An 11,368-nucleotide genomic window follows, 5' to 3' on the forward strand; every position below is an offset into this window, starting at 1 on the left:
ACACAACCATATATACTCTGGCACGTAGCCAGCAGCATATCAATCCAATAAAATAAATGACATCTGAATCGCGATACATTCTACGTTTACACACTGTATCATACGAAATATTGCAACTTTATTTAATTTCAATTAATTATTGACACATATTTTTGTTTACAATACTCGACGACTTGTGTAGATAAGGATTTACCGGGAGCCAGAATTATTAGATTTGCCTAGTATTTACACTATTTAGCTTAACTGATCTATAATACATAAGAGCCATCGACCAGTGATACCTCGATAGTCAAGAAGCAAAGCAGAGGTCTCAACAACCACAAAGAATGTGGCGAATGAAATAAAAACTATTAATCATTATTATTAAACAACAAATGGTGACAAATTAAGGCTAATAGAATAACTTATTTAAGGTGTGATAGAATAGGAATTTTCTATTGAAGGTAATTACGTATCTTTCTTGAGCTGAATAGATAATGGTCAAGTGTAGTAAGCTTATGGAATCATGACCTGAAATATGAAATGATATATTCTATGGTACAACATACCAAAAAATGATTCAAGAATAAGCATTATACACATTTGACAGATTCAAGATGGAAAAATACCGAGTCTTTGAAAGCAATGGCAAAAATGTGATCAATAGATTTTGTAAGTTTGAAAAACCATCTAAACCCATCCTGAATATCTCACAATGTATTTTGGTCACACATAAGCCGAAAATATCTCACTCATCTTTTCGCCTAAGGCAACTTTATGAAGAAAAATATACTCCTTTTATCCAACACTCTTTGATCGCTCAATAAGACAGGAACATCACAATTTTCCTTAACAAATGAATAATATTTCATATCATTTAGACTTGTATTCTAGATGCATCGAGTTCAACACCTATAAGTTAGGAACTAATTTATCTGAAATGGTTAGCATGACGTCGTTTAATATCTGGAATAATCTAGGTTTTGTACGGACGTACCGTTTTATCATTCAACCGTAAAGTAACCTATTCTACTACGAAACACTATATTTCTTACTCTAAAGACATGATATCAATAATCTAAATCTTGGTTTGAGAAATCTGAATTGATCTGCGTGTAGAAAAAAATTGTCAGTACTTGGTCATTACATCTCATGTCGTATTGTTGCACAGTTAGTACAGTCTATTTATTTTTGATTGTCCACGATCTTTTTGGGATATTTCGCTTAATTTTGAGTGTGCATACCTCAAATAGGTCTTAATCGAATCAGTAGAGTTGTGCAGTCCAGATAAATCACATAAATCATCGTTTTTGTATCCATTTTACACTGTTTAGAAGGATTGATGAATATTCTCGAAGATTGAGGTTTAAATCAGCGAGAAAGACCGCCATTTTGTTCGTTTTTGCTTATTTCTTTATGCAAATGAGGCATTGCACACATGCGCAATGAGGCGAGGATGCGTCAATTATATCATGGGGGATGTAGCAGCTTCTTGTCGCCAAGAGACCAATCAACGACTCACAATATTACTCTAGAAAGCCGTTTTAGTGAATAAAGATGGCTTTGTCAAAGGTATCAAAACAATGTGGTTTGGCAATGATTTAGGCCTATGATAGCGCAACCATTACGGCCGTACCCACGTAGTGAAACACGTGCGAGCAACGTACTCTCCCCATAAAAATAAACTTACCGAGATCACATGGTACACACTGCTCATTTGCATAAAGAAGTAAACAAACTGGAACCAAATGGCGGTCTTTCTCGCCGATTTAAAGCTCAACTTTCGAGAATATTCATCAATCCTTCCACTCGGTACAAAATGGATATAAAAACGATGATTTTTCTGGACTGTACAACTCTACTGATTCGATTAAGACCTATTTGAGGTATGCACACCCAAAATTAAGCATAATATCCCAAAAAGATCGTGGACAATCAAAAATAAATAAACATTTGTTATCTATCAAAGTAATTGAAGTGTTAATGCTAGTATTGATGTTTTTTTACCTTAACAAAACGCTAACAGCGCGTTCGTGCGCCCGTCCCAGAATGTAGTCAGGGTTTTACAAATCCAACGGTGAAATATTACAATACAATATGCCTCTAAAATATTTTTCAAAACGAGAAACAAAAAATACCCAACAATACAGGACAGGTCATCCAAAAATGGCGGTTAGCAACTGTAGAATATGGTTTATTGATACACATCCCCTTATAGTGGCAATTAACATCGCCCATACACCATTTGGAGATTCGCCATCTAGCAGCATAAATTCTGATGAATGTATGGCGTTGTCTAGTAGAATTCTCAACTCATTCCATTTCCATCAGATTTGTCAATATGAGGATACTGAGGGAAGTATTATATTTATCATATTGTCATTGGCATAATATGTAGTTGCTGAAATGATAAACTAATAGATCCGATGACATTTGTTTCTGTTCTGGGGCCATTTGATATGATGCCTACCCAGGAGATGACAAAATTTAATTGGTTTTCTTCGATAAAACATAATTTTCATACCATTTTGAACAGAAAGACTTCTAGCATGAAATCTGATAAATTTGTATGGCATTGTCGAGTAAATTTTGAACATGTGATGCCTTGTCAATACAATATAACATGAGGAGCAAGAGAATTGCCATATCATGTCACTGGTATGATATACGTATGTTACTGGAATTAGAAAGTAGAGATTGGACTGACCATTACCAACAGCCAGCTTTAGGAAACCGTACTGACGTAATAAGTCCGATGATATTTCTTTCACATCCGGAGCCAATTGAATTACCTATGGAGGAGAAAATAAAACTTAATACTTTGATAGAAAACATCACGTTTCATGCCGTTTGAAATAAAAGTATGACTTCTACCTAAATTGAATAGAGCACACTGCTGGACATTTTTCATACAACATTATTTGGATTGTCCTCAGGAATATTCATTGAGGTGTGGCGATGGCTTCAGGACTACCAATTATTTTCAGAATGTCGAAATACTCGAAATGTTTGAATCTTCTGATTTGTTTTTACCTAATAGTGCTAAGACCAGAATTCTGAAACAAAAGATAGCAATATTTGTATACAACTGGCCCATTACTACTCGGGGAATGAATGCTTAAAGTCAAGCATATCATAATAAATATAAATAGGATTTAGTTAGTATTGTACACATTATCTCTTGATTGCTCTAACACGAGTCACTTCAACCGTGTTCACTGATCTCTTGTTTACATGCCACTGAACCACATTCTTAGATATAATAACAAATTTTACCGAATATACAATGTGTGGAATTTTTCGCCCTGTGATATACTGATATATATGTGTACTGGTATATATATAATTAGACCTAGCAAAAATCGCAATGGCACAGTTCAATGGTTATAACAAAATGAAGGCCATGTTTCGTCTGGATGACTTATTCAAAGGTAACATCTTATTTGATTTGATTAACACAGTTGGAAAATTCGAATTCGATGCATAAGATATCGTCGATAATCGTATCAGCTTTGTTTTGAAATTCATCTCTTCGAGTTTCCACTCGTAATTATTAGCTCAAAATGTGAGGGCTCTTTAATTGTTGGATTTCGTTAGCGTTAGTGTGCATTTTCCATTCGTAAAGTACGTAATTGTATTCACTGAATATATTTTAACCAATAAACATTTTGTGTGTCCCTAATTTTTGCAAAATTTTTCTTCGAAGATCTATCCTTCGTTAACACGACTCGCATCGAAAAACTAGCGAACGGTGAATTTTACCCTCCGATCGCGAAACGTCAGGGTCTACTACCAGTCATCAATACGGACGCCGCGGCGAAAAAAGTCACCGCAAAAACTCCCACACGACAGGATACCGAAAAATTTGTGTTAATTTTCCCAAAATCCTCGGATGACATTCGTTTATCATATCTGGTTGTCGATGGGCGACGCGAAAGAATTCTACCGAGGATCCATCATCTCGGGTGGGTGAAATTACGTGGTATCATCGACTATAGAGCGATCGTCTGCCAAAATGTACTCTATATAATTGGCGGAAAACGGACAGATACGAAGGAAGTTTTGTCACGAACGATTCGTTACGACCCGATGACAAATACATGGTTTAAATGTGCTGATATGAAGACAGCTCGATACAGATTTTCAGTTACTGTCGTCGGTTCTGACAAGATAATTGTGTCTGGTAAGTGTAGTGTAATCAACACGGTTGAACGGTCCTTTCGGCAGTTTCAGGTGGATAGCTCTAGCTGAATATACATTTCTATTGCTTAGTTGACAAACAGAAATAATATATGCAAGAGATCCATTCACCAATCAAGGGATGAACAATTTTGTTCCGAAGTAATTCAAACTCAAGAATTATTTTAACTTCTAGAAGCATCACAACTATGAAGCCGCGCCAGTTCGTTGCTTTTGTATAAAAGCTGACTGTAAGAGATCCTCCGCCATCTGGCATATTTCACTATGCTATGAGATTCCATTACAAATCGCTCCAAAGATATTTTTCATTCTTTCAGGTGGTCAGGACGATATAAATGGCTCATTGTGGTCTAGTGAAATGCTTGACACGAGAAGGAATAGATGGATTGAGCAACCAAATTTACCAAAACCATGTAAATACAGCACTAGTGCGGCGAGTCCAGATGGTACTGTGTATCTTATTGGCGGCCAGCTTCCACCTCTCGACAGCGCCGGAATGAATGTATGGTAAGTAATCCCCTCATAGAAAAATATAAAATCAGCGTCTTTATCGGTAACTGATAAGTTGTTCTACTTTTTGCACGGAATGATAGAAATTAGTGTATCATAAGTGGCTAATTTCAAAATTAGAAAAATCTTTTCATTTGTAATTTGATGTTCGCGCACCAGTTTTTGTTTACGCCAACGCTGAACACGTGGTAATTATCATTAGTCAATTGACAGTAACTACGTCACTACGGGATGCATCAGAAGAATTGAATCACGAATCAGGCTTGCGAGTTATTCAACTTAATCGAACACCTGTTTGGCAATTCAATTCAGAAATTTCCAGAAATGATTTGACGTTTTAAACATCAAGTTAGTAATTAATTTGTCAAAATGCAATTTATGATCTGATTCAATAGATAACTAACCCATATCATATCGCCCATAGCGGATCCAGGGGTCGAATGTAAGTACCGCACAAGATTGCATCTCACGCAAGTGACGAGGGCCGAAGTCCCGACGCCCCAGTGGAGGGTTTGGGGTTCCCCCCCCCCCGAAAAAATTGAGTTGTTTTGCGATCCGTCGAAGACAATATCAAGCAACCAATGCCCGTGTGTTACTTATCAAGGAGTCGTAAACTTTTAAACTTTCAAGTCAGCTTTCTTTTGAAATTAGTATCACTACATAAATTAGTTATTTCGTTAGTTACTGATTAATCTAATAGATGGCGACAGCGTGATATCATAGTAGCATAGTAATTTCATCATAGTAATCATAGTAATTTACTTGAATATATGATTTTGCGCTACTTGACGACCGCGCAAAAACAAATCTTTAGCGCCCAAAAACAAATCTCAACGTCCTAAAAACAAACTTTAAGCGTGCAGAAACGAAATGTTTTGGTTTTGCGCGTTAAGAGTTTGTTTTTGCGCGGTAAGATTTGTTTTTCGTGGAGGATGAAAAAAAAATATTGACACGCCCGAATCAGCCTCCATAATCATGCTCTATATAAATGTCAATTTATATAGAAACAACCATTTTACTTCTTTCGAATGGAAAGTAAAGGATACGGATGCCGAGGAACAACATTGATCTATGAAAGGGCAGAACAGTTCACATAAAACGCTCAGATTTATTTACTGAATTTGTGCTCAATGCGGTCCACTGAATCCATGCCTAACCATTGTATCATTACTTTCATGATATTAGTGATCATTTGAACATAATCAAGATGACACAATTTTCACCATTATTCAGTGCAGTTACAAGATATATGACAATAATACAACAACATGAGCTTTTAACAGTGTCAATAGCGTTTCCCACTGAGATGCCACATATACTGTATGCTGATGTAACGTAAGAATTCCTGGGCGGACAGTTGCGCTAGTGGCCGCTGCATGATTTATATTGCGAAAAAGACGTGGACCCGCGGTATCGTGTACTGTTTTACTTCCGGGTTCTATTTCAAGATTCAAAATTGATTTCAAGATCGATTTCGGTGAAATCTTTAATTGATTTGGTTTTTGGGAGTTTTTATTTGCACTACAAACAAATCATCATTCGGGAAAGTAGCCTTTTCTCATATCGGATGGATGACCTTCATACGCTAATTTCGTAGCCATGTGCTCGAATTGCAAGAACTATCAAATCCAATCCAATTTCATTTCATTGGACTAAAAATTACACGAAATTCAATTCAATTTCATTCCGCATTCCGCAATAAGACGAAGGGAAAAGATTGACCTGATGTATTCGTTCCTGTCGTCCGTGCAACTAGGTACGATATTACTGTGTTAATCATATTGAATGAGGAGTCAGTCGCGGATCCAAAAAGGGTGCTCTCGGTGCTGCAGTACACCCCCTCAAGCCCACCGCACACCGTTTGCGATTCTTGGTGGTCGCAAAGGTGTGCGCTCAGCTTTAGAGCCATCAATCTTTTTCCGATTCCGACATTTTCCACCGCATGCCTTGGCGATTCACCGTATGATCCTCGTTGATCACATACAAAATATAGGTTTATCGTATTATCGTAAAGGTATGTTGTGACATCTGAGCCGATCGTATCAAATCAAACGTGTTTGGTATTTTTGCATGCGATTTATTGGTATTTTTGCATGCGATTTATCCGTGCGAAAATAATCGTAAATGCGCGCGGCGGCTACGTTGTGGATATGTTGAACGAAATGCAGGATGAAGTAATCATTTGGTCTGATAGAAGACCCATACATTGTTCCTGTCTTGTTATTTGAGGTGCAATGATCTCCAGTACAGCAGAGCATAAGGGTAAGATGATATCTGATGCAACGATCGTCGCTCAGCAAATTTGTGTGCCAATTTTATTTCAGGCTGTTGTCCGGACATATCAATTTTAAAATTTAATGAAACGACGTGAGGATACATAACCGCCCACCGTCTGCGCTTCTCCTTGTTTCCCTGTATATGGCATCCCAGGATGTCTGAAAACGTATCTCGGGAGGCAAAATCTAAAAATGATCCTACCCTCGGCGAGAGTCCCCCTAACATCGCGCTTTCACATTGACAGCACTCCCTCTTTGAAATCCTGGACGTATTGGCCCCACTCCGCGCGGGATTTACGCGAAGCAGCAGAAACAAACATGGCCACCTTTTGAATTTCCAATGTACGAAATTTAACATGAATTTCAATTATTTCAGCTGTTAGGGTTTCAAGGCACAATATAACTAGATGATGTGATATGGCGAGGATGTGAATAAATGATAATACCGTGGTGAAGCTAGTTACGAACTATCCCGATTGAGTGTACAGCGGTCAAAAACCTATAAATTTGCGTAGTCACATAACTATTTGCCGTGAATTGCAGACGAAACATGAAGCCTAAATGGCCGTTTACAAAACCATTATAGCAATCACAATTGAAAGATCTGATATAATAATGATACAACTTAAGTTAAAATTATGGCCATTTCTAAAATTATATTATAATTTGTAGTCAGTGCGGAACGTTTGGGTTTTGGAACAATAATGAGGTAGGTAGTAGTTCAATTCAAGTCATGATTTATCACATGTTACTTCCGTGTTGTTGAAAATCTCGCGAGAATGGCGCAACATTGAAACTGGCAATAAATGCCGAATATCATACATATTTTTTGTACATATTCATAACTTATCCGCTATGGGTGCCGATAAACAATTGCAATTTTACGATCAGTATGTTTGGCCGCGATAGTTGCCTGGGACGACTTTTTTCACAAGACAGTTTCCGCCATCCTGTTTGCAGTGTGCAATGCTTCTCATTCTGTTTGTAAACACAATCCACACATGCGCACTGCACTCGCTGTATCAGCGTTCGCGGCTCTCAACCTACAGACAAAAACAGCGTCAAATAGCCTACCGGAACTCGTTAACATGGGCACCTTTTCTACGATTTTACATCTACAAGATTGAATCAATTTCTGACAGCGTTTCCGCATTTTTTATTCGTGTATCTAGTGTTTCAACGTGTTTATCGGCACGGGGGAACCAGTGGTTAAGATGGATAATTGACCATACGAAAAATTTTGAAATATTGATTTTTTGCCACGTATGTCATTCATATATTTCAACTCATAAACTTTTGGAGGATTTGATTAAAGAAATAGTCAAGCCCTCAAATGATCGCACGTACGATCGGCTTACGCGCTCCTACATGAAATGGAAAATTAGTATCTCGTACGATAGTAATAATAATGATAACTGACATTTATATAGCGCAGGTATCCGAACTAGTCTGTTCAAATGCGCTCCAAACTTGGTATTATTACCCCCAGCCTATAACTCTATTCCATGTATCAGTCATTTCTCCCTGGGGAGAGGTAACATCCGAGCAGCTGCTAGGCGCTCAGGAGTCATCTATCAGACCAGGTACCCATTTACTCCTGGGTGGAGAGAGGCAACGAGGATAAGTGTCTTGCCCGAGGACACTTAACGGCAATGTACGGGGTTCGAACCCACGACCTGGCTTCCCAGAGCCGAACGCTCTAAATATATATATTCAATATTATGTTATTCAACTGTTAATGATAAGTTAGCTGATATTTCAGGAGCAAACATAAATGAGTATTATAAATCAGATAAAAATGAATTAATTGAAACTTCAGATATATTCTGTGATAATATAATGCTATATAGAATCATGTTAGAACAAGAAATTATTAAAGAAAATAGAACAACTTTTCTTAACGTTAATCGGAGAAAAATTACACATTATGAAATTAAGGAATGTTTTAATCAAGAAAATATCATATTAGATAATTAAGCTTTAAAAATTACACGTGTTTTAACAGTTCATGATGATAATTCAAAATCATCTTAAGTAGAATTAATCAGGAATTAAGATTAACAGATTATATAGCAGTATTTAAAATTTCATTACGCAACCAAAATTTAAATGAATTAATTCAGAAAATGGATGACATTGAAAGATTATTAAATGAAAAAAATTATAATATATTACATGTAGATGTTACACAAGATTTTAAAGGATCATTATTTTCAAATGTTCGAAAATAGAAAATATAAAGTTCTAAAAGAATTTTTTAATAGTTGTGTTTCAGCATTAAATAAGGATGATAAAATGAAAATCTATAATAAAACAGCATGTCAATTCAAATCTGGTGTAAATATAAATTTTGGTTCAAATTTAATGAGTTACATTAATTCCTATCAAAAAAGGTTGAAATAATCATTTGAAAAATTTAATTGAAACCGGATTAATTAGAATCGAAATTGAATTTAAAAGAATTTCATTTAAAAGAGGATTAAAAATGGAGGAAAAAATCAAACAATACTTAATTATATTATTACTATTCACCTGCATATTTACAACTTAAATCGTTATTTGAGGGGGTAAAACAGACTGTATGTATTTATGATTTGATTGAAAAATGCTTTTATTTCTGTTATTATGGGGATTTATTAGCAAATAATTTATTGGATATAAATCTAGGATAAGTAAAAATATTGAAGAATCCTCTTTACATCCTGTTTACAATCAAAGATATCCCATGTTTATACATAACAATTACTCAAAATGATGATAAATCAGAATTCATTATTGAGGCAAAAAATATATCAAAACTGAAGGATCAACTGTTATATCTTCCACTAATTCGATGTTTACAGTATTAAATAAATTCATATTTAGATTTAAATTACGTGAAACTGGAATAAATTTCACAACTTTAAAAAAGAGATATTATATCAAATCTAAACCTTCTTATAAATTAGATGCACTTGATATTGAAGAAGATTTTGATATGAGGCAGTATTTAAAAAAGTTGAAATAATTCCTGAAGTAAAATAAATGATTTTACTCCTAAAATATCTGGAATTGAAAATAATGCAGTTTTTGAAATTAGAGGTTTTTTAACGAAGTGTAAATGTTTAAATGCTCTTTATTTCAGTTATATTTTTACAGATCAAGGTTTATTTGAAACTAGTGATTAAAACATAACAATTAGATGTATTAAATGATATTTATTTTGAATTTTCTTCGATAGGAAAAATTAGTAAAGTTAAAAAAGGTGTTCATAGTCCTGATGGACACCTTATTTTATCAAAATTAGAAAAACCTATTTTCCAAGTTCAGAAAATATCGCATAATCATTTTGAAATAATTGATAAAATGGGTTTTGAATTGATAAAAAAGTATACTGAATATTTAAAGATAAATTCTAATGATTTTATTAATGTATGTGATATACGTAAAGAAACTGATTATTTTAGAAAACATCAACTTAACAATATGAAAATTAAAGAATGCAAACGTTTAGAACTATTGAAAGATAATTCTGAATATAATATTGATTTCATTGAACCTAAATATTTTAGAAATAAATTACGCCATCTAATTTTAATTCATAATGATGAAACTATTTACATATCGAATCAATTTTTCGCTATAGAAATGATTTAGAATAAATTAACATATAAAAGTTTAATATTTTGAAAATGATTAATGAAATATTGAAATTAAAACTAGCAAATATTAACAAATCTTTAAATTTTTTCATAAATAAATGGATGGTTTCATTCCAACTGGAAAAGTGATTTGAAGCATTATTTAGTTGCTGGAGGATTAATATTAGCTGCGCTATACTTTTATTATGAGAATATTAGTAAAGATCTGATTAATGAAAATATGAAATCGAATAAGAAATTTAAAAATTTAAATGGAAATGGGCATAAAAATGATGATGAAGAAGTTATTGAATCAGATTAGCTAATGAATAAGTCAAATAAATATTTTTCTAATTAAATGAGTGAAAATATATTAAATTTATTACATCTTATTTACAGAAATCAAGAGAAAATGAAATTTATTATAATGATTTCAGGATGAGTTTCATTTTCATTTTATAGTATGAAACAATTGTTTCATTTTTATGATACTTGTAAAATTGTACAATATAATTCTTTAGAATGATACTAGAATGATACTAGCTATTTAACTAGTATCATTCTAGTATCATTTTAAAGAATTATATTGTCATTATAATATAAGTCTTTAGAATGATACTAGAATGATACCAGTTATTTAACTAGTATCATTCTAAAGAATTATATTGTCATTCTAGTACTGCGTAAAGAATATGATATTTATCTTATAGATTCATTATATTACTGTTTCAATAACGATAAAAAATAAAAATATATTTGAATATAATTGATGACCATTAGTAT

The sequence above is a fragment of the Tubulanus polymorphus genome, chromosome 2, assembly GCF_964204645.1.
Source record: "Tubulanus polymorphus chromosome 2, tnTubPoly1.2, whole genome shotgun sequence".
Lineage (NCBI taxonomy): Eukaryota > Metazoa > Nemertea > Palaeonemertea > Tubulaniformes > Tubulanidae > Tubulanus > Tubulanus polymorphus.